This window comes from Bufo bufo, chromosome 3 (assembly GCF_905171765.1).
Source record: "Bufo bufo chromosome 3, aBufBuf1.1, whole genome shotgun sequence".
Taxonomy (NCBI): Eukaryota; Metazoa; Chordata; class Amphibia; order Anura; family Bufonidae; genus Bufo; species Bufo bufo.
Genome location: NC_053391.1, coordinates 583,836,591 through 583,858,283, shown reverse-complemented (window position 1 = coordinate 583,858,283; position 21,693 = coordinate 583,836,591). Strand labels below are relative to the sequence as shown.

Sequence of the window (21,693 nt, the reverse complement as noted above, 5' to 3'; positions counted from 1 at the left end):
CTGACGCTTTAGGGCCCCTAGAATGCCAGGGCAGTATAAATACCCCACATGTGACCCCATTTCGGAAAGAAGACACCCCCAGGGGCATATTGAGTCCATGAAAGATTGAAATTTTTGTCCCAAGTTAGCGGAAAGGGAGACTTTGTGAGAAAAAAATAAATAAAATCAATTTCCGCTAACTTGTGCCAAAAAAAAAAAAAAAATTCTATGAACTCGCCATGCCCCTCATTGAATACCTTGGGGTGTCTTCTTTCCAAAATGGGGTCACATGTGGGGTATTTATACTGCCCTGGCATTTTAGGGGCCCTAAAGCGTGAGAAGAAGTCTGGGATCCAAATGTCTAAAAATGCCCTCATAAAAGGAATGTGGGCCCCTTTGCGCATCTAGGCTGCAAAAAAGGTGTCACACATCTGGTATCTCCGTACTCAGGAGAAGTTGGGGAATGTGTTTTGGGGTGTTATTTTACATATACCCATGCTAGGTGAGAGAAATATCTTGGCAAAAGACAACTTTTCCAATTTCTTTATACAAAGTTGGCATTTGACCAAGATATTTATCTTACCCAGCATGGGTATATGTAAAATGACACCCCAAAACACATTCCCCAACTTCTCCTGAATACGGAGATACCACATGTGTGACACTTTTTTGCAGCCTAGGTGGGCAAAGTGGCCCACATTCCAAAGAGCACCTTTCGGATTTCACTGGCCATTTTTTACAGAATTTGATTTCAAACTCCTTACCACACATTTGGGCCCCTAGAATGCCAGGGCAGTATAACTACCCCACAAGTGACCCCATTTTGGAAAGAAGACACCCCAAGGTATTCCGTGAGGGGCATGGCGAGTTCCTAGAATTTTTTATTTTTTGTCACAAGTTAGTGGAAAATGATGAATTTTTTTTATTTCTTTTTTTCCTTACAAAGTCTCATATTCCACTAACTTGTGACAAAAAATAAAAACTTCCATGAACTCACTATGCCCATCAGCGAATACCTTGGGGTGTCTTCTTTCCAAAATGGGGTCACTTGTGGGGTAGTTATACTGCCCTGGCATTCTAGGGGCCCAAATGTGTGGTAAGGAGTTTGAAATCAAATTCTGTAAAAAATGACCGGTGAAATCCGAAAGGTGCTCTTTGGAATGTGGGCCCCTTTGCCCACCTAGGCTGCAAAAAAGTGTCACATATGCGGTATCTCCGTATTCAGGAGACGTTGGGGAATGTGTTTTGGGGTGTCATTTTACATATACCCATGCTGGGTGAGAGAAATATCTTGGCAAAAGACAACTTTTCCCATTTTTTTATACAAAGTTGGCATTTGACCAAGATATTTAATCTCACCCAGCATGGGTATATGTAAAATGACACCCCAAAACACATTCCCCAACTTCTCCTGAATACGGAGATACCACATGTGACACTTTTTTGCAGCCTAGGTGGGCAAAGGGGCCCACATTCCAAAGAGCACCTTTCGGATTTCACGGGCCATTTTTTACAGAATTTGATTTCAAACTCCTTACCACACATTTGGGCCCCTAGAATGCCAGGGCAGTATAACTACCCCACAAGTGACCCCATTTTGGAAAGAAGACACCCAAAGGTATTCACTGATGGGCATAGTGAGTTCATAGAACTTTTTATTTTTTGTCACAAGTTAGTGGAATATGAGACTTTGTAAAAAAAAAAAAAAAAATCATCATTTTCCGCTAACTTGTGACAAAAAATAAAAAGTTCTATGAACTCACTATGCCCATCAGCGAATACCTTAGGGTGTCTACTTTCCGAAATGAGGTCATTTGTGGGGTGTTTGTACTGTCTGGCCATTGTAGAACCTCAGGAAACATGACAGGTGCTCAGAAAGTCAGAGCTGCTTCAAAAAGCGGAAATTCACATTTTTGTACCATAGTTTGTAAACGCTATAACTTTTACCCAAACCATTTTTTTTTTACCCAAACATTTTTTTTTTTATCAAAGACATGTATAACAATAAATTTAGAGCAAAATTTATATATGGATGTCGTTTTTTTTGCAAAAAAAATCGTTAAATTTCGATTAATAACAAAAAAAGTTAAAATGACAGCAGCAATGAAATACCACCAAATGAAAGCTCTATTAGTGAGAAGAAAAGGAGGTAAAATTCATTTGGGTGGTAAGTTGCATGACCGAGCAATAAACGGTGAAAGTAGGGTAGGTCAGAAGTGTAAAAAATGGCCTGGTCATTAAGGGTGTTTAAGCTATAGGGGCTGAGGTGGTTAAATCTAGCAGGTTTTACTTTTAGCAATGCGTTGGGTGCAATACCTGGCAAATCCACACCAAAAATTCCGCCCCATGTGGCCCCACTCCAGTACGGAAATGTACTGTGCCTGGCAGTGTTACACTGACAGGCAGCCTATTAGGTCTGTACGGTAGAACTGGGAGCAGACCTGTCTAAACAATCAGATGCCATGGTCAGCACTGCCGGGGGTTAGGCATCCGGGATCAGATGGCAGCCACAAGGGATGGGGCAGGCACAGCTGCTTTTGGCAGTTTGCTCTAACTGCATTGCAGCTTGACCTAATAGTACGTTGCAGGACGGGAGGGGTTAAATTGGGCTATTAACTGTGACTATGCATGTAACTAGACACATTTACGGTAGAAAAGCCCTAAATGGGATGTTCTCAGGGCAAAGTACAAAGAAATGACAAATCATCAAGTAAGATAACTGGGTGTTAAAGGGCTTGTCTGAGATTTTGATATTGATGAGCTGTCCTCAGGATAGGACATCAGTATCTGATCAGTGGGGGGCCGACTCCCAGCTCCCCCACCGCTCAGCTCTGGTGACCAGTGACATCAGGTTCTTAGATCAAGTGTATTTGTGGGAAATTATATTGTAGGCCTCACTGGGGACAGAGACTGTGAATGGTGACAATCTCCAGATAGGAATCATTTATTTTTTTAAATGCCATTTTCTTCCATATTTTCCATCATTTCCTCACAGCTTTTAAAAGCTCGGCTAGTGGTCAATGAATTGAAACTCTCTTAGTGACAGTCAGAGGATACAAATCTGTCCTGGTCGTGTGATGATGGCACAAGGTACACAGATCATTCACCATCATAACAGCCCAAGCTCCTTGTCACACAATCATGATGGAAACGGTTTCAATTCACTGACTGTAAGCAGAGAGTTTAAAAGCCAGGGGCGTAGCTATAGGGGGTGCAGAGGTAGCAGTCGCTACCGGGCCCAGGAGCCTGAGGGGCCCAAAGACCCTTGTGCCATATAAGAAGACACCAGTATTATAGAAAGTGCATGCTGGTCAAGTTATACCTCGGGCTGGAGGGAAGGGGTAAGGTCAAGAATTTGGCATTGGGGGGGGGGGGGGGGGGGGGATGCCGTTGAAATTTTTGCCTCAGTTGCAGAGAGAGCAGAGCAGCTAGGTGTAATGGCAACACCCCGTTGCTCCTAGAGGCTAATTTGCATATTTAAATGGTTTCTACCACCAGAAATACTGTTATGTAGCTGACTGATATAGCGATGCGCTAATGTCAGCACTACATAACAGTATGTTTCTAACATTTGTCCCTGCAGCCGTTTTTGTAAAAAAAAGCACTTTTATTATATGCTAATGAGCCTCTAGGTGCTATGTGGGCGGAAAATCAGCCACTAGAGGCTCCGTCCACTCACCCTTTATCCCGCCCAGGTCCCCTGTTCTGCCCGCCCCGCTTGATTGATGCCACGGTCCACCGCATTGACGAAATCCTGCGTCTGCGCCGTTCACTTCTGTCTTTGGCGCAGGCGCAGTGAGGAATCCGGCACCAGGAGCGCATCATTCACTCACTGCGCCTAATACAGAAGTGAACGGCGCAGGTGCGGGATTTCGTCAGCGATGCTGCAAACCGTCACATCAATCAAGAGGAGCGGAACAGGGGACCTGGGCGGGATAAAGGGCGAGTAGACGGAGCCTCTAGGTGCTGATTTTACGCCCACATAGCACCTAGAGGCTCATTAGCATATAATAATTATTATTTTTTTACAAAAACGGCTGCAGGGACTAATGTTAGAAACATACTGTTATGTAGTGCTGACATTAGCGCATCGCTATACCAGTCAGCTACATAACAGTATTTCTGGTGGTAGAAGCCCTTTAAAACCTCATTTTTCTCAGCAGTGCAGGCACATATGAACATGGGACCAACACAGATGTCTTCAGCTGCTAAGCGCACATGTAACAGGTCAGACAGTTTCATGGGTACAAATCTGCTGACAGATGCCCTTTAACCCCTTCCTGACACTTGCCGTACATGTACGGCGGGCGCACTGATCAAGCGGTTGCAGAAGCTGCAACTTCTTGATCAGAGGCAAGTGCCTCAAGCGATGCAGGTGGGTACAGCAGTAACTGACTGCCAGGGCGGGTACCTGCCTCTGATCAAGCAGGTGCAGCTTGTGTCCAGGAAGGGGTTAAAAGCATGTTAAAAATGCTGCAAAAAAAATGTTGCGTGAATCCAGTTTTAAACTGGTCTGGTGAGAATCTGGTGAAGAGAGCAGAACATTTCTGGATCCCTGGCTTTGTCAGGAGAGGTGAGGATGAGGATGGCACGTGGCCGGTGCGATCTACACTGCCCTCCAGCTGAACACGTAATACAAACACCTGCAGTATAACATGTACAGCCTGCAGGAAGAGGAGCAGGGGATTCTGTGTAGTCAGGGCTTTATCTATTCTACATCTGCTTACACAAAATAGTATAATACATCAGGCACACAGAAGAGATAATAAAGAGCACCTGTCAGCAGGGTTGATCCTGCTGATTAAAATGATATCTGCTGTGAGAAACTCGCTGGAGGTGTTCCCGAGAGAAAGAGGGGGTCATTTATTATCCAGAAATCCGTCTATAGTAGCTGCGTAACGGTTAGTTGCGCTGCAATCTGCGACTTTTCCCCGCTTACGCCAGGCTTAAAAAGTGTGAGTGGAAAGGGACGAGACTGTAGGCCTGTCTCATTCATCATTTTCTACACCTGTTTTAAGCATAGAAATTGGTCTAAATGTAATCACCAATGTCGAGCGATATTCATTGTAATGATCATCTATGGTGTCGCACAAAAATCACACTCGGGATAGATTTTTTTTGCGACTGGCATGTCGCAGTGCGACACCATAGACTATCGTTACAAATAATGTCGCGCGACATTGGTGCATCACATCCCTTGCCAAAAGGTCTTTTTTCCTCGGGAGTGCTGCAACTGATTTTCACAAGACAGGGGTTGTTTTGATCAGCAGGATCAACCCCACCAGGCAGAATGCCTGGTTTAATAGAGTTGATCCTGCTGACAGGAGCTCTTAGCGAGTTCCGTATAGAGCATTCCGTGTATGGAAAAACAAGAGCAAGCGACCTACACCGATCTTTTATTTGCAATGGTACCCTATGGGTGCTGGACACCGCTATATAGCATCTGTTGGAGGCCTCAATCTAACGTATAATGTGATCTGCACCAAATCTGGCCAATAGGTACATCAGGTGTCGGGAAGGTTTTGGGTTTCAGATCTCTTGGACGTACCGTGCTTGAGACGTTCACAAAATTATGGCACCATCACATGACTTGAAGTAGCCAATAGAAACTCGCAGGTCCTTCATTTACTTCCAGACATATACACAGTCACATGACCCCTGCCAGCCAATAAAAACTCACAGATCCTTCAGTCTTCACCTCACTGACATACTCAGAGTTTCCATAAAAACAGGGGGGAAAGGGCGCGCTGGGGATGTCACCGTCACGGGGGCACATAATGTGAGCAGAGCCAAAACGCTGGATTAGGCTGCATTCACATCAGCGTTCAGCCTTTCCGTTCTCCTGCTCTGTTTAGGAGCCGAACGGAGCCTACAGACCCCATAGAGTGTAATAGGGTCCGTTATGTTTCCGCTCAGAAGACGATTTTGGAGCGGAGACAAAAGTAGTACATGCAGGACTTTTGTCTCCGCTCCAAAATCATCTTCTGAGCGGAAACATAACGGACCCTATTACAGTCTATGGGGTCTGTAGGCTCCGTTCAGCTCAGGTATGTGCCAAATCCGTCCTTTCCGTTCTCCTGCTCCTATAACGGAGCAGGAGAACGGAAAGGCTGAACGCTGATGTGAACGCAGCCTAAACTTGCTTGCAAAATGGTGCGAGTGTCACTGAACGCATCCGGACCGAATCCGTATCGTTCGTGTGAAAGAGGCCTTTAAGTACTTCTGAGCCCTTGGCGATCATAGTCCATAGACCACGCCGAGCAGAACATCCTTGACCTGTATGGGGAGTGTAGGCATAGGGTGGGGCCCCTTACAATGCCGCTAGATGGCTGATTATTAACCAGAGGCTTCAGAGCCCAAGAAACCGCTGTGAGTCACTCAGCAAAGTGCAGCCTTAGATCCAAGGGAGAAAAATTATCTGCTTCTTAACCCCTTAAGGACACAGCCTTATTTCACCTTAAGGACCAGGCCATTTTTTGCAAATCTGACCAGTGTCACTTTAAGTGCTGATAACTTTAAAACGCTTTGACTTATCCAGGCCGTTCTGAGATAGTTTTTTCGTCACATATTGTACTTCATGACACTGGTAAAATGGAGTCCAAAAAAAATTTTGCACAATAAAATACCTAACTTAACAAAAATTTGGAAAGATTTGCAAATTTCAAAGTTTCAGTTTCTCTACTTCTGTAATACATAGTAATACCCCCAAAAATTGTGATGACTTTACATTCCCCATATGTCTACTTCATGTTTTAATTATTTGGGGAATAATATTTTATTTTTTGGGGATGTTATAAGGCTTAGAAGTTTAGAAGCAAATCTTGAAATTTTTCAGAAATTTACAAAAACTAAATTTTTAGGGACCAGTTCAGGTCTGAAGTCACTTTGCGAGGCTTACATAATAGAAACCACCCAAAAGGTATTCAAAACTGATTTTACAAACTTCGTTAACCCTTTAGGTGTTGCACAAGAGTTATTGGCAAATGGGGATGAAATTTGAGAATTTCATTTTTTTGCCTAATTTTCCATTTTAACCCATTTTTTCCACTAACAAAGCAAGGGTTAACAGCCAAACAAGACTGTATCTTTATTGCCCTGACTCTGCTGTTTACAGAAACACCCCATATGTGGCCGTAAACTACTGTACGGCCACACAGCGGGGCGTAGAGTGAAAGGTGCGCCGTTTGGTTTTTGGAGGGCTGATTTTGCTGGACTGGTTTTTTGACACCATGTCCCATTTGAAGCCCCCTGATGCACCCCTAGAGTAGAAACTCCATAAAAGTGACCCCATCTAAGAAACTACACCCCTCAAGGTATTCAAAACTGATTTTACAAACTTTGTTAACCCTTTAGGTGTTGCACAAGATTTAATGGAAAATAGAGATACAATTTCAAAATTTCACTTTTTTGGCAGATTTTCCATTTTAATATTTTTTTTCCAGTTACAAAGCAAGGGTTAACAGCCAAACAAAACTCAATATTTATGGCCCCGATTCTGTAGTTTACAGAAACACCCCATATGTGGTCGTAAACTGCTGTACGGGCACACGGCAGGGCGCAGAAGGAAAGGAATGCTATACGGTTTTTGGAAGGCAGATTTTGCTGGACTGGTTTTTTTGACACCATGTCCCATTTAAAGCCCCCCTGATGCACCCCTAGAGTAGAAACTCCAAAAAAGTGACCCCATTTTAGAAACTATGGGATAGGGTGGCAGTTTTGTTGGTACTAGTTTAGGGTACATATGATTTTTGGTTGCTCTATATTACACTTTTTGTGAGGCAAGACAACAAGAAATAGCTTTTTTGGCACCGTTTTTTTTTTTTTGTTATTTACAACATTCATCTGACAGGTTAGATCATGTGGTAATTTTATATAGCAGGTTGACAGGGACGCGGCGATACCTAATATGTATACAATTTTTTTTATTTATGTAAGTTTTACACAATGATTCCATTTTTAAAACAAAAAAAATGTTTTAGTGTCTCAATAGTCTAAGAGCCATAGTTTTTTGGCGATTATCTTGGGTAGGGTAAGATTTTTTTGCGGGATGAGATGACGGTTTGATTGGCACGATTTTGGCGTACATGCGACTTTTTTGATCACTTTTATTACCTTTTTTGGGAAGTAAGGTGGGCAAAATTTCAATTTCATCATAGTTTTTTTATTTTTTATGGCGTTCACCGTTAGGGTAAAGTAACATGACCGTTTTATAGATCAGGTCGTTACGGACGCGGCGATACCAAACATGTGTAGGGAATTTTATTTTTTTTCATTTTTAATCAATGATAAATGTGTTTTTTTATTTTTATTTTTTTTTCACTTTTTTTTTTACCCAGACCCACTTGGTTCTTGAAGATCCAGTGGGTCTGATGTCTGTATAATACAGTACAGTACACTATATAGTGTTTTGTACTGTATTTTACACTTTGTCTGAACAGATCTATGCCTTTAGAACAGATCTGTTCAGCACCATGGACAGCAGGATGCCTGAGAAGGCGTCCTGTTGCCATGGGAACCTTCCCCGTCTGCTCAGTAGTGGCCAGAACTGCACAGACGGGGAAGGGTAAGGAGGGGGGCTGTCTGGGGGCTCTCTCCCTCTCCATCGGGGGGCTGCAAAGGCACAGCAGCCCCCCGATGGGAGAGGGATGGAGCTCCCTGAGCTGTTAACCTTTTTCATACAGTGGTCTGTACGGACCACGGTATGGAAAGGGTTAAACGGCTGACATCGTATCACAGATGTCAGCCGTTTATACCAGAGTGTCAGCAATGTGCTGACACCCTGGTATACCCACTGTACACCAACGATTATTCAAGAGGAGGCGGGCGGGGGATTGCGATCCCGCCTGCCGCACCACCCCCTGCACCTCCCGCTGCCATCAAATCATTCAGGGGTGCAGAGGGGGTGAAACATATATTAGTTTAGGCATACTCAAGTTTCTGATCCCTGCGGTCAGGGACCACGGGGATCAGAAACTGCAAAAAGCGCAGCAAACCGCAGGTCTGAATTGACCTGCGGTTTGTTGCGATCGCCGACATGGGGGGGTCACGGGACCCCCCCGGGCATTTAGCCGAGGTGCCTGCTCAATGATTTGAGCAGGCACCTTGTTCCGATCACAGCCGGCCGGGCGGCAGTGATCAGAAATACACAGGGCGTACATGTACGCCCTATGTCCTTAAGGGGTTAAAGGGGTTGTATGATATCAATCTAAGGCCTCATGCACACTGACGTATTTTCAGTCCGCATCCAAAATGCGTTTTTTGCGGTTCAGACGTGCTTCTGTGGGGTTCCACACCAACCTTGCCGGATTACGGACTCATTCAAGTGATCCAGGGTGCACACGGCCGGTGCCCATGTATTGCGGACCCGCCTTTTGCGGGCTGCAATATGGCCACGGACGGGCAACGGCTGTGTGCATGAGCCCTAAGCTGTGTCTTGTAAAGAGCAGTGCACCTGTGTGTCCACTACATGACCAGGACAGAACCGTATCCCATGGGAGTAAGCACGCTCCGTGTGGGGGCATGAATGCCCGTTGTGACGTCAGCTCCGGTGACCGGACTGCACAGCATTAGGATTCATAATTCTGTGTGACAGCGTTATGTCCGTACGAATACTTACAGATGATGTCAGAACACGCTTGTCTGAAACTGGCCTAAGGGTATGTTCACACACAGTTCTTTTGGCATGGATTCCGTGGCAAAAACAAATGCTGATCTTTTCCATTGATTTCAATGGGAAATCCGTACGTAAATTCATACCGCACTTTTTTTCTGCTTGCAGCTTTATTTTTTTTTTAAATGCCGTTCGGAAAAAAAATAATCAACCCGTCCATTTTTAAAGCAGATTCTGCATCCAGAATTCCTATCGACAATGGGCAGGATGAAAAACTGCATCAAAAGACGTATCATGAAAAAAAAAAAAACAACATAAAAAAAAGCACAGAATCCTGAAGCAGATTTTGCATCCTAATTTTATTTTTTTTGCCTACAAAAGTCTCCGTGTGAACATACCCTAAAGGTTCATACTGAATGACAGCAAACAGAGATCCTGAAAATCACAAGGAATTGATATAGAAAGTACCGTACGTTGTACTAAAAAATTATATAATGTTAAGGGCGCATTCACACAACCGCAAGTGTTTTGCGGTCTGCAAACAGCGGATCTGCAAAACACAGATACCGGACGTGAGCGGACCGCACATGGCCGGCGCTATATAGAAAATGCTTATTCTGGTCTGGAATTGCTCTATATTTTTTGTGGGGCCGTGGAAAGGAACTATAAATGCGGACAGCACACCTTTTTTTGGCTCCATTGGTCCGCACCCATTCTGCAAAATTGCGGAACAGATACGCACCCAGAATTACGGTCATCTAAATGTACCGTTAATCATACAAAAAAATTAAAATAACCTTTGATTTCTGAAACCAGAATACCCTTTAAAGGAGTATTCCCACCTTACAAATGTCTTACATATCCACAGGATACACCTTAAAGGTCTGATAGTGGCAGGTCCCAGAAGTCGTATGTGCATCTATTTCCATCAGGGGTTCCCCCGACCCCTCTTCTACCCGGTCACGAGGCCTCCGCATGTAGGCAGAGAATGAATGGAGAGAGGTTACAGGAAGAACAGAGCACCTCTGCATTCTGCACCTGGATACGGAGACTGGGGGGCAAAGACCCCTTTAACTTTATGGCTGATCAAATGTTAAGAAAAGTTACTGAAAAAGGGGACAGTAACCATTTCCACATTTGGGTGGTCCCTCATCTTCAGTGCATTTCCATAGAGAATGACCTCACGTGCACGGCCAAATTTCTGCGCCAGCTCCCTCCAATCCACAAAGTCATATTACTGAAGATCACGTGAGTGTAAAGCCTCATGCAGACGTTGGTCCGTGAGATACCGGACTGGCATTGCAGGAGCGCTACTGGTGGCAATTGAGGATCCCAGTGGTAGGACCCCCACCAATCTAATAGTTATCCCCTATCCGCAGGATAACTTCTTATAGGCCTTTAAAGGCACTGCTTGGGCCCTATCCATAAGAGTTTGCTGGGGGACACCGCAGGTGGCACGTACTGTCCCATGAACATGTAATGGCAGTGCACACGCGTGACCACTGCTCCAGTCACGTCTATGAGACTGCCACCCTCAGGGGCACCTGAGGACCCCCATTCTCCTGATCACTGGGCATCCCAGCGGTCACCACATCACCTATCCCAACCCCTTCATGTTCTACCACATACCTCACCTACTGACCATCCTATACAGACCACTTTTCAATGCAATTTGGGTGGTCGTTCCAAAGGGGTTCCACTGTATTTTACCACTGTCCCACTGGGAGCAGCAGCAGTAGTGTACTGCAGATAATCTATACGCGTCTATGGGGCGGTCATGTGACCAGCGGGCAGCACAGCCCCGTGCATACCGGGCACCATACCAGGCGCAGCGCAGGGATACATACCTGTCAGCACAACCCTCCTCCTGCTCGTCCTGTATTTTATTTCCGGGAGACTTTGGACTATTTTTTACTTTTGGCCCCGCCCACCTTGCATTTCTTTCTCTGATTGGTTGCCTTGTCTCGTTCCCTCCCTGAGAAGCCCCGCCCAGCAGCAGAGTCTGTCCGCACGACACCGGGACACACCCAGGTTATCAGTACTGCAGTGTGGTGACCGTTAACCTCTTGGTTGCTTGGCAACGCGTGACATTCGTCACTCAGGACGCCACTCCGTGAAGTGACGAGTCTGGGCGGTGAGGGGATGACACAGCAGAAGAGCTGGAAAATACACAGATAGCTTCTTTTTCTTTCAGGGCCAGTTCACGTTCTGGATTTTGTGTTTTTCCACTTTTTCTGCAGCATAAAAACCATTAATTAGAATCCATTAGAGAGCTTGTGCTATGTGGTCATGATATCCTCCATTAGGAAAATAAAAATGTCACTAGAAAAACATAGAAAATCAGCCTGAGGCTAAAGGGAAATTACTTGTGAGAGGGCGTGTGCCAGCTGTGCCAGGCTCCTCATGTATGTGTGCCAGGCTCATCATGTGTGTGTGTGCCAGCTGTGCCAGGCTCCTCATGTACGTGTGCCAGGCTCATCATGTGTGTGTGTGCCAGGCTCCTCATGTACGTGTGCCAGCTGTGCCAGGCTCCTCATGTATGTGTGCCAGGCTCATCATGTGTGTGTGTGTGCCAGCTGTGCCAGGCTCCTCATGTATGTGTGCCAGGCTCATCATGTGTGTGTGTGCCAGGCTCCTCATGTACGTGTGCCAGCTGTGCCAGGCTCCTCATGTACGTGTGCCAGGCTCGTCATGTGTGTGTGTGCCAGGCTCCTTGTGTGTGTACCAGCTGTGACAGGCTCCTTGTGCGTGGGCCAGCTCTACCAGGCTCCTTGTGTGTGTGCCAGGCTCTGCTTTGTGTGTGCCAGGCTCCTCGTGTGTGTGTGTGCCAGGCTCCTCGTGTGTGTGCGTGTCCAGCTGTGCTAGGCTCCTCGTGTGTGTGTGTGTGTGCCAGGCTTCTCATGTACATGTGCCAGTCTTCCCATGTATGTGTGCCAGGCTCCTCATGTGTGTGTGTGCCAGACTCCTCGTGTGTGTGTGTACCAGCTTTGCCAGACTCCTTATGTGCATGTGCCAGCTGTGCCAGGCTCCTTATATGTGTGTGCCCGCTGTGCCAGGCCCCTCATGTGCATATGCCAGCTGTGCCAGGCTTCTCATGTGCGCGTGCCAGATTTGCCAGGCTCTTCATGTGGGTGTGCCAGCTGTGCTAGGCTCCTTGTGCGTGTGTGCCAGCTGTGCCAGGCTCCTCATGTGTGTGCCAGGCTCTGCGTGTGTGCGTGTCCAGCTGTGCCAGGCTTCTCGTGTGTGTGCCAGCTGTGCCAGGCTCCTCATGTGTGTGTGTCCAGCTGTGCCACGCTTGTTTGTGTGTTCCAGCTGTCCAGGCTTTTTGTGTGTGTGCCAGCTGTGCCAGGCTCACCATGTTCATGTGCCAGGCTCCTCATATGGGTTTCTTCCCATGGAAGTTGCACTCAGCTGTTCTGTTGCATTTTAGGGAACATCTGGTGCAGAGCCCAGCCAGTATGTAGCGTGTATGAGGATGTCCCAAATCTCCTCTGACGACAGACGTTGTGAGAAAGAAGGATTGGGCATGCTGGGTATCAACATGTCTGAACCTTTCTTCCCACTGTGGATAAGCTGAGAAGTCTCCTCATTGAAATAAGCCAACCAACAAACTTGTAGGTCCTTCAGGAGGTGGCCACGCTATATACACTCACCTAAAGAATTATTAGGAACACCTGTTCTATTTCTCATGAATGCAATTATCTAGTCAACCAATCACATGGCAGTTGCTTCAATGCATTTAGGGGGGTGGTCCTGGTCAAGACAATCTCCTGAACTCCAAACTGAATGTCAGAATGGGAAAGAAAGGTGATTTAAGCAATTTTGAGCGTGGCATGGTTGTTGGTGCCAGACGGGCCGGTCTGAGTATTTCACAATCTGCTCAGTTACTGGGATTTTCACGCACAACCATTTCTAGGGTTTACAAAGAATGGTGTGAAAAGGGAAAAACATCCAGTATGCGCCAGTCCTGTGGGCGAAAATGCCTTGTGGATGCTAGAGGTCAGAGGAGAATGGGCCGACTGATTCAAGCTGATAGAAGAGCAACGTTGACTGAAATAACCACTCGTTACAACCAAGGTATGCAGCAAAGCATTTGTGAAGCCACAACACGCACAACCTTGAGGCAGATGGGCTACAACAACAGAAGACCCCACCGGGTACCACTCATCTCCACTACAAATAGGAAAAAGAGGCTACAATTTGCACAAACTCACCAAAATTGGACTGTTGAAGACTGGAAAAATGTTGCCTGGTCTGATGAGTCTCGATTTCTGTTGAGACATTCAAATGGTAGAGTCCGAATTTGGAGTAAACAGAATGAGAACATGTATCCATCCTCTGATGGCTACTTCCAGCAGGATAATGCACCATGTCACAAAGCTCGAATCATTTCAAATTGGTTTCTTGAACATGACAATGAGTTCACTGTACTAAAATGGCCCCCACAGTCACCAGATCTCAACCCAATAGAGCATCTTTGGGATGTGGTGGAACGGGAGCTTCGTGCCCTGGATGTGCATCCCTCAAATCTCCATCAACTGCAAGATGCTATCCTATCAATATGGGCCAACATTTCTAAAGAATGCTATTAGCACCTTGTGGAATCAATGCCACGTAGAATTAAGGCAGTTCTGAAGGCAAAAAGGGGTCCTACACCGTATTAGTATGGTGTTCCTAATAATTCTTTAGGTGAGTGTATAATATAGAGTAAGGTTCAAAGGTCTCTAGGACCTAAGCGTGGCTTCTATCCACCTCTCTGACTGATATTTTGTAAAAATTATAAATCTTTATTAATTAGTCTTTAAAATCTCTACGAACTCTTAACAGAAAATAGTTAAAATTCCTCAGAATTGGAGAGGTAGGGCTGTGCAATCTTTTATTAGTTGTATCAATCTTTCAGATACACTATATCCTGGCGGGTGCCTGATATTTTCTCAGGTCATTCCCCCTTTCCCTCTCAATTGTGTTAAGAGTTCGTAGAGATTTTAAAGAGTAATTAATAAAGATTTATAATTTTTACAAAATATCAGTCAGAGAGGTGGATAGAAGCCACGCTTAGGTCCTAGAGACCTTTGAACCTTACTCATTGAAATAAGCACACAGCCTTGGCCAAGCCAAGCACACAGGTATGTGGTGGAGTCGGGGGGAATAGCTGTCAACCAGGCGCTGTGGATGTCACTGTTATGGGGGCTCTGTGGATGTCACTGCTATGGGGGCTCTGTGGCTGTCACTGCTATGGGGGCTCTGTGGATGTCACTGCTATGGGGGCTCTGTGGATGTCACTGCTATGGGGTCTCTGTGGATGTCACTGCTATGGGGGCTCTGTGGATGTCACTTAGGAGGGGTGTTGCCCCTACTCCTAGAGGCTCTGTTCTCCCTCCTCTGGCCACGCCCTCTTTATGTTGATTGAATGATTGGCAGGGCCAGGTAGGATGATGTGAACACTCAGCATGATGGGGGCGTCGCGATGGGAAAACTGAGCCTCTATTAGTAGAGGCAACACCCCCATTGCTCCTAGAGACTCATTTGCATCAAATAAAAGTTCATTTTTCACAATATAACAGGGCTGGACAGCTGTTGTAAAACTACTACTCCCACCATACCCTGCTGTAGGCTGATAGCTGTAGGCATGCTGGGAGTTGTAGATTTGCAACAGCTGGAGAGACGCAGGTTGGCCATATGTGACATATAAAGCAGGGACAAACATTGTTAGCTTCAGCTGACATTAGCCATCCAGTTTAGTAACCATGTTCCTGATGACAGAAGCTCTTTAAAGGGGTTGTCCATCCCCTTAGAAGTGATATAGTACAGGCCATCAGTATCCGGCAGGGATCCGACACCCCACAACTCCGCTGATCAGTCATTCTGCAGTAGCTTAACCACAGGAAGATGGCGCCAGAACTACCCAGTTCTGTCTGCTGTGCAGCGCTGTTCCCATTCACTTCAGTGGGTGCAGTGCTGTTCCCATTCACTTCAGTGGGTGCAGTACTGTTCCCATTCACTTCAGTGGGTGCAGCGCTGTTCCCATTCACTTCAGTGGGTGCAGAGCTATTCCCAATAACTTCAGTGGGTGCAGCGCTGTTCCCATTTACTTCAGTGGGTGCAGAGCTATTCCCAATAACTTCAGTGGGTGCAGCGCTGTTCCCATTCTCTTCAGTGGGTGCAGTGCTGTTTCCATTCACTTCAGTGGGTGCAGCGCTGTTTCCATTCACTTCAATGGGTGCATTGCTGTTCCTATTCACTTCAGTGGGTGCAGCGCTGTTCCCATTCACTTCAGTGGGTGCAGTGCTGTTTCCATTCACTTCAGTGGGTGCAGCGCTGTTTCCATTCACTTCAATGGGTGCAGCGCTGTCCCCATTCACTTCAGTAGGTGCAGCGCTGTTCCCATTCCCTTCAGTGGGTGCATTGCTGTTCCCATTCACTTCAGTGGGTGCAGTGCTGTTCCCATTCGCTTCAGTGGGTGCAGCGCTGTTTCCATTCACTTCAGTGGGTGCAGCGCTGTTTCCATTCACTTCAATGGGTGCAGCGCTGTCCCCATTCACTTCAGTAGGTGCAGTGCTGTTCCCATTCAATTCAGAGGGTGCAGTACTGTTTCCATTCACTTCAGTGGGTGCAGTGCTGTCCCCATTCACTTCAGTAGGTGCAGTGCTGTTCCCATTCACTTCAGTGGGTGCAGTACTGTTTCCATTCACTTCAGTGGGTGCAGTGCTGTTCCCATTCACTTCAGTGGGTGCAGGACTGCAGTAACCAGCTGTGTGCAGTGCACAACGGACAGAGCTGTGTAGTCCCAGTGCCAGAACTACTGCAGAACAGCTGATCGGTGGGATGTAGGGTGTTGGACCCTGCTGATCAGACAGTGGTGGCCTATCCATGGTCATGGCTGCAGCAGTGCAGGTGACCATGTCCATACCCCAGTCAGAATTGAACTGGGGACTGGAAGATGGACAAATGGGGGCAAGGGCACAGGACCAGAGAGGTGGGGAGCAGGTAAGTTAGGTCATACACGCCACATGGCATAACTAAATAATTAAAGGAAACCCATTTAAAGAGGACCTGTAACCTCTCCTAACATGTCTATTTAGTAACTGTTTGAATTCCGAATTCATTGGCAAATGTCTGCAATAAAGGTCCAAATGAGTGTTACCAGTTTGTGTGGCGGACACTTCAGGAGAGGTGACAGGTCCTCTTTTAGGCTACTTTCACACTGGCGTTTTGGCTTTGCGTTTGTGAGATCCATTCAGGGCTCTTACAAGCGGTCCAAAACGGATCAGTTTGCATTCTAATGCATTCTGAATGGATAAGGATCCGCTCAGAATGCATCAGTTTTCCTCCGTTCCGTCACCATTCCGCTTTGGAGGCGGACACCAAAAACGCTGCTTACAAACTGAGCCAAATGTAAGTCAATGGGGACGGATCCGTTTTCTCTGGCACAATAGAAAACGGATCCGTCCTCTATTGACTTTCAATGGTGTTCAAGACGGATCCGTCTTGGCTATGTTAAAGATAATACAAACGGATCCTGTAACGGATCACCTGGCACCCCGACTGAGTACCTCCGTTGACGGATGCTCCTAGCGTTTTCCTGAGGTTTCCAAGCACTCTGGCAGACACCACAATCACCGAACCGAAGAAGCATATATATCCTCTCAAGCATATGAATGCTGTAGGCAGTTGAATAGGAAACCATACGAATAGGTTTACACTCCTAGCAGTCAAACTGGGACAGCATGCAATAAATCCTCCCCCAAGAATGAGACGACACTTCACCTTGAGGGTTAAAACAGGAACTTCCTTTATTTTAACACAAGCATTGATTTATACACATCTTCCAACAATGTTACCACCCACAGGGTTTTGTAAAAACAGCCAATCACATGTATTTACAGTATTCAACCTTCCCAGGGGACTGTTTCCCCTCCCTGTAAAGCACACTGCCGCTGTGGAGTGAGACCGGCTGTCTCCACTCCCTGTAGTTCACACTGCCGCTGGGGAGTGAAACCGGCTGTCTCCCCTCCCTGTAAAGCACTCTGCCGCTGGGAAGGAAGGACGACACACTTATCTCCCTGTATTATCCCCATCTGGAGTTGGAGATCTGGGCCGGCTGCCCAGTATCCCTGTAGGGCCGGTAGAGAGATCTCGGTCCCATCTCCACCTGCCATCTGTGGGTCTTCCCAGGACCAGTCTGTGAGGTCCCTCAACGTTTGCGAGTAAGGACCACCTGCGTCCACACCTGGCAACTCCGACTGCTGCTGAGGGTCTGGGCCAGCTGCCCAGCATCCCGGTGGAGAGACCTCGGTCCCATCTCCACCTGCCTGTTGTGGTTCCTCACAGGACCAGTCTATGAGGACCCCTACTTCGGGTTCCTCTGGCCACCTCAAGGGGAGACGGCTTACCTCCTCGGATGCAGCCTCTGCTCGGCTGCTGTAACACTCCTTCTGCTGGGCAATTTCTCTCTCTTTCGCCAGTCGGAATTCTCGTTCCATCCTTGCGTGTCGCTTGGCTGTGACCTGGTTCCAGATGGCCTGGCATATATCCATGGACACATTATCTCCATACTGGGCCACCCGCTGCCTCACCTCGGCCAGCCAGTCATCTTCAGAGCCTTCCATACTTGTCTGCTCCAAGTCGCTGGATACCTCTGCTCCCAGGGGCACTGCACGAGTGCTAGCGTTTGCCCTCAATTTGTAACTCCACACGTTACCGGTGTCTCTGAGCTGCTTCTCCTCGCACTAGGACGCCATCCCACTGCTTGCCACCAATGTAACGGATCACCTCGCACCCCGACTGAGTACCTCCGTTGACGGATGCTCCTAGCGTTTTCCTGAGGTTTCCAAGCACTCTGGCAGACACCACAATCACCGAACCGAAGAAGCATATATATCCTCTCAAGCATATGAATGCTGTAGGCAGTTGAATAGGAAACCATACGAATAGGTTTACACTCCTAGCAGTCAAACTGGGACAGCATGCAATAAATCCTCCCCCAAGAATGAGACGACACTTCACCTTGAGGGTTAAAACAGGAACTTCCTTTATTTTAACACAAGCATTGATTTATACACATCTTCCAACAATTCTACCACCCACAGGGTGGTATTTACAGTATTCAACCTTCCCAGCAATTGTACACAAAATCCCCTTCCCTCTGTCTGTAACGCAATAAACAAAATACAATGAGCATTGTCTGAGACGCAATTAACTAACACAATGAGTATTGTCTGAGACGCAATCCACAAAATACAATTACCAAACGTAATGGACTAACTTGAACCCTGGTCTAATTCGTGGGGGTGAGAGTTCAAGTTAGTCCAAGTCCTTTGTGAACAAATGAGGCCTGGCTGATGAGAGGGCCCATAATCCTGGGGCAAGAGGCTAGTAGCCAGGCCCCTCCAAAACCCAGTGGCGAGGTTGGTTTCGCCACAGATCCGTTCTGAACGGATGCAGATGGTTGTATTATCCATGACGGATCCGCACAAAACTCAAGTGTGAAAGTAGCCCTATTTGCTAAGACCACTGAGGTGCCAGTTTATCAGATGTTTTGATGACCAGAGATATAGACTTACCAATGCCTTATGTCTTCAGTGCTTCCCACCCTTGAAACACTGCTGACCCAAAATACAGGGGCGCCATATGTCCTGCCAGCACTTTTCATTTGTAGGTGGTTTGCTACCAACAGATTTGTACAGGGATGGTGATAACTCTGATGTAAGAAAGGGACAATGCCCACTTTCCTGCCGTGTAACTAGTTTGTCTCGTGCCACATTAACAGGTTTTTCATATTATTCATCAAAATCCTCTTACGAGTAGTACAAATATTCCGAAGGTGTTTTTACTGCCTTGGTAATACCAAAAATCTGGATCTTTTAATTATATTTTTTTTACATAATAAAGCATTTTTAATTAAAGACTTTTTTGTGTGTTTTATTCCTGTTTTATATTTTTAAACATTTTAACCTTTTTTTGAACCTTTTTTTTTTAGTCCCATACAATCATCTAATGTAGAGTGTATGCAAAACGCCGACATACATCATATTAGCACTTTCTGGCAGGGCCTAATAGGTGCATGAAGATGGCAGTTCTTGGGGACTTCATTAGCCCAGGAGGTGGTGATAGGGTGACAGAGGGAACCCCTTCTCTCTATCTAAGTACTTAAATGCTAAGGTTGCAGTACCTGTGACATCTAAGTGTGGGTTCACATTAGGTTTTCCTATCCTTTCAAAGGGGTTGTCCGGGTTCAGAGCTGAACCCGGACATACCCATAACTTTACCCAGGCAGCCCCCCCTGACTTGAGCATCGGAGCAGTTCATGCTCTGATGCACTCCCTTGCCCTGCGCAGGGCAAGGGCTCTTTTATTTACTATAACACACTGCCGGGCGGAAGCTTCCGCCCAGCAGTGTGTTCGATGACGTCACTGGTTCTGACGGGCGGGATTTAGCGCTGCCCTAACCGTTTTACATGTCACCGGAACTCCACAAAATGCCTTTGCCCTGGACGATTTAGCGCAGGGCAAAGGAGAGCATCGGAGCATGAACTGCTCTTAAGCTCTTGTCAGGGGGGCTGCCTGGGTGAAAATACCCGGACAACCCCTTTAACATATACAAAAAACATATACGTCAAATGGATGCCTCAGACTGATGCCATACAGAGGCATCTGTTCACCATAGAGTTCCATTGTAAATTTTACCTGACTGTGGTGTGCTGCGTTTTTGTTCCTTTCTTTTGAAACGCATACGTTAAACGGAGGCATAAAACGTGATGTGAACCCACCCATAGAAGTTGATTGACTGGGATCTAATTTATCTGTGATCCTAGGTGTTGCAGGAGAGTTTCAGCTCTAATACATTATCAGAAAATGAAAAAAAACACTTGAAAATTTTAATGCGATTGAGCTGAGATTGTAGCAGTATAAACTGCTAGTGGTGCTTGGTCCATGATCACACAACTAAGATGGTGCCCCCTTTATTTTGGGTTCTGCAGCAGGTTATGTGATGAGGAGGGTCATATTAATACTGGGTGGGATCTCCCCTTGCTGTGATACAAGCTGCCTCTCTGGCATGGTAATGGTCATACAGATGCTGGATGTCCTCCTGTGGTCATTCCAAACTTTTTCAACTCGGACCAGTAGTTCAGCCAAGGTGGTTGTCGGCTTCTGTGCATGGGAGATCCGTCGCCTCATCCAGCCCCAGACATTCTCGATGGGGGAAAGATCTGACGATCGACTGGGGGCGCTACTGGATACCCTGAAGAGCATGTTGTATAGCAGTGTGTGGGGCACCACATCTCCTAAGTTTACATTCATGTGAATAGGAGAAATTATGGCCGTCACACAGCCATTTTTTACAACCATTTGAAGTCTATAGGGCTATACACATAGTTTTTTTTATGAGCGTTCTAGATAAACGGCCCAAACATCGGGCAACGTAAAGGAGTTATCCAACCCCCCCTAATGCCTGGGCCCCTCATATAGGTTATACTTACCCTGGCACCCACGTTGCTCCTTATGCCCACACGGCCGCCGCTGCATCTCCCCATCTCGCTTATCAAAACATCTGCTGACGAATGAAGGTAGCCAGTAGTAGGCCTGGACAGGGACGAGATCCCTTAGCGCCACCTGTGATGCTAGCGGTGGCTGTGCAGGTATAAGGAGCGACGCGGGGTAAAAATAACCTATATGAGGGGCCCGGGCATTAGGGGTGACATTATAGGGGTTGAATAACCCCTTTAAGGAATTGGCGAGGTAAGTGTGTATGATTTAAACCCACTGCAACAAATGTATTCATCCCAGAAAAGCTTTTTTTTATCATTGGTAATGACTGTATGCTGTGATCTGGATTGTAGCATAACAGGTCCTGTAGTTTCAAAGCAGCATCAACTGTAAGCTGCTCAGCAGTGTAAACCGTGGGGGCAACCCAGCAGTAAATAGGAAATAATAAGTATTTTCATACTTCAAATGCACAGTTTTACACCTTTTATTATAGTATACCTTTTATAATTAGTATTTTCATATTTGTTAAACCTGTGAAGAGCAGTAATATGAGAAACCTGGGTGAGTACTTCTCATTCATTTCCGTAAAATGAGAGTGTAACCAGCTGCACAGGGAAA

General features: G+C 46.4%; 1 protein-coding gene across 2 annotated transcripts in view; it reads right to left on the bottom strand.

Moving 5' to 3' along the window:
* Positions 1-11,530, bottom strand: part of PRR13 (proline rich 13) — a 33,110-nt gene extending 21,580 nt beyond the window's left edge. The window contains exon 1 of one of the 2 annotated variants that reach the window (XM_040425804.1): positions 11,437-11,530. The gene's annotated coding sequence lies outside the window, so the exon portion shown is untranslated. Of the gene's footprint in view, positions 1-11,218; positions 11,239-11,436 lie in introns of those variants that run through there. The other variant, XM_040425805.1, reaches the window with a different exon arrangement.
* Between the last annotated feature and the right edge of the window lie 10,163 nt (positions 11,531-21,693).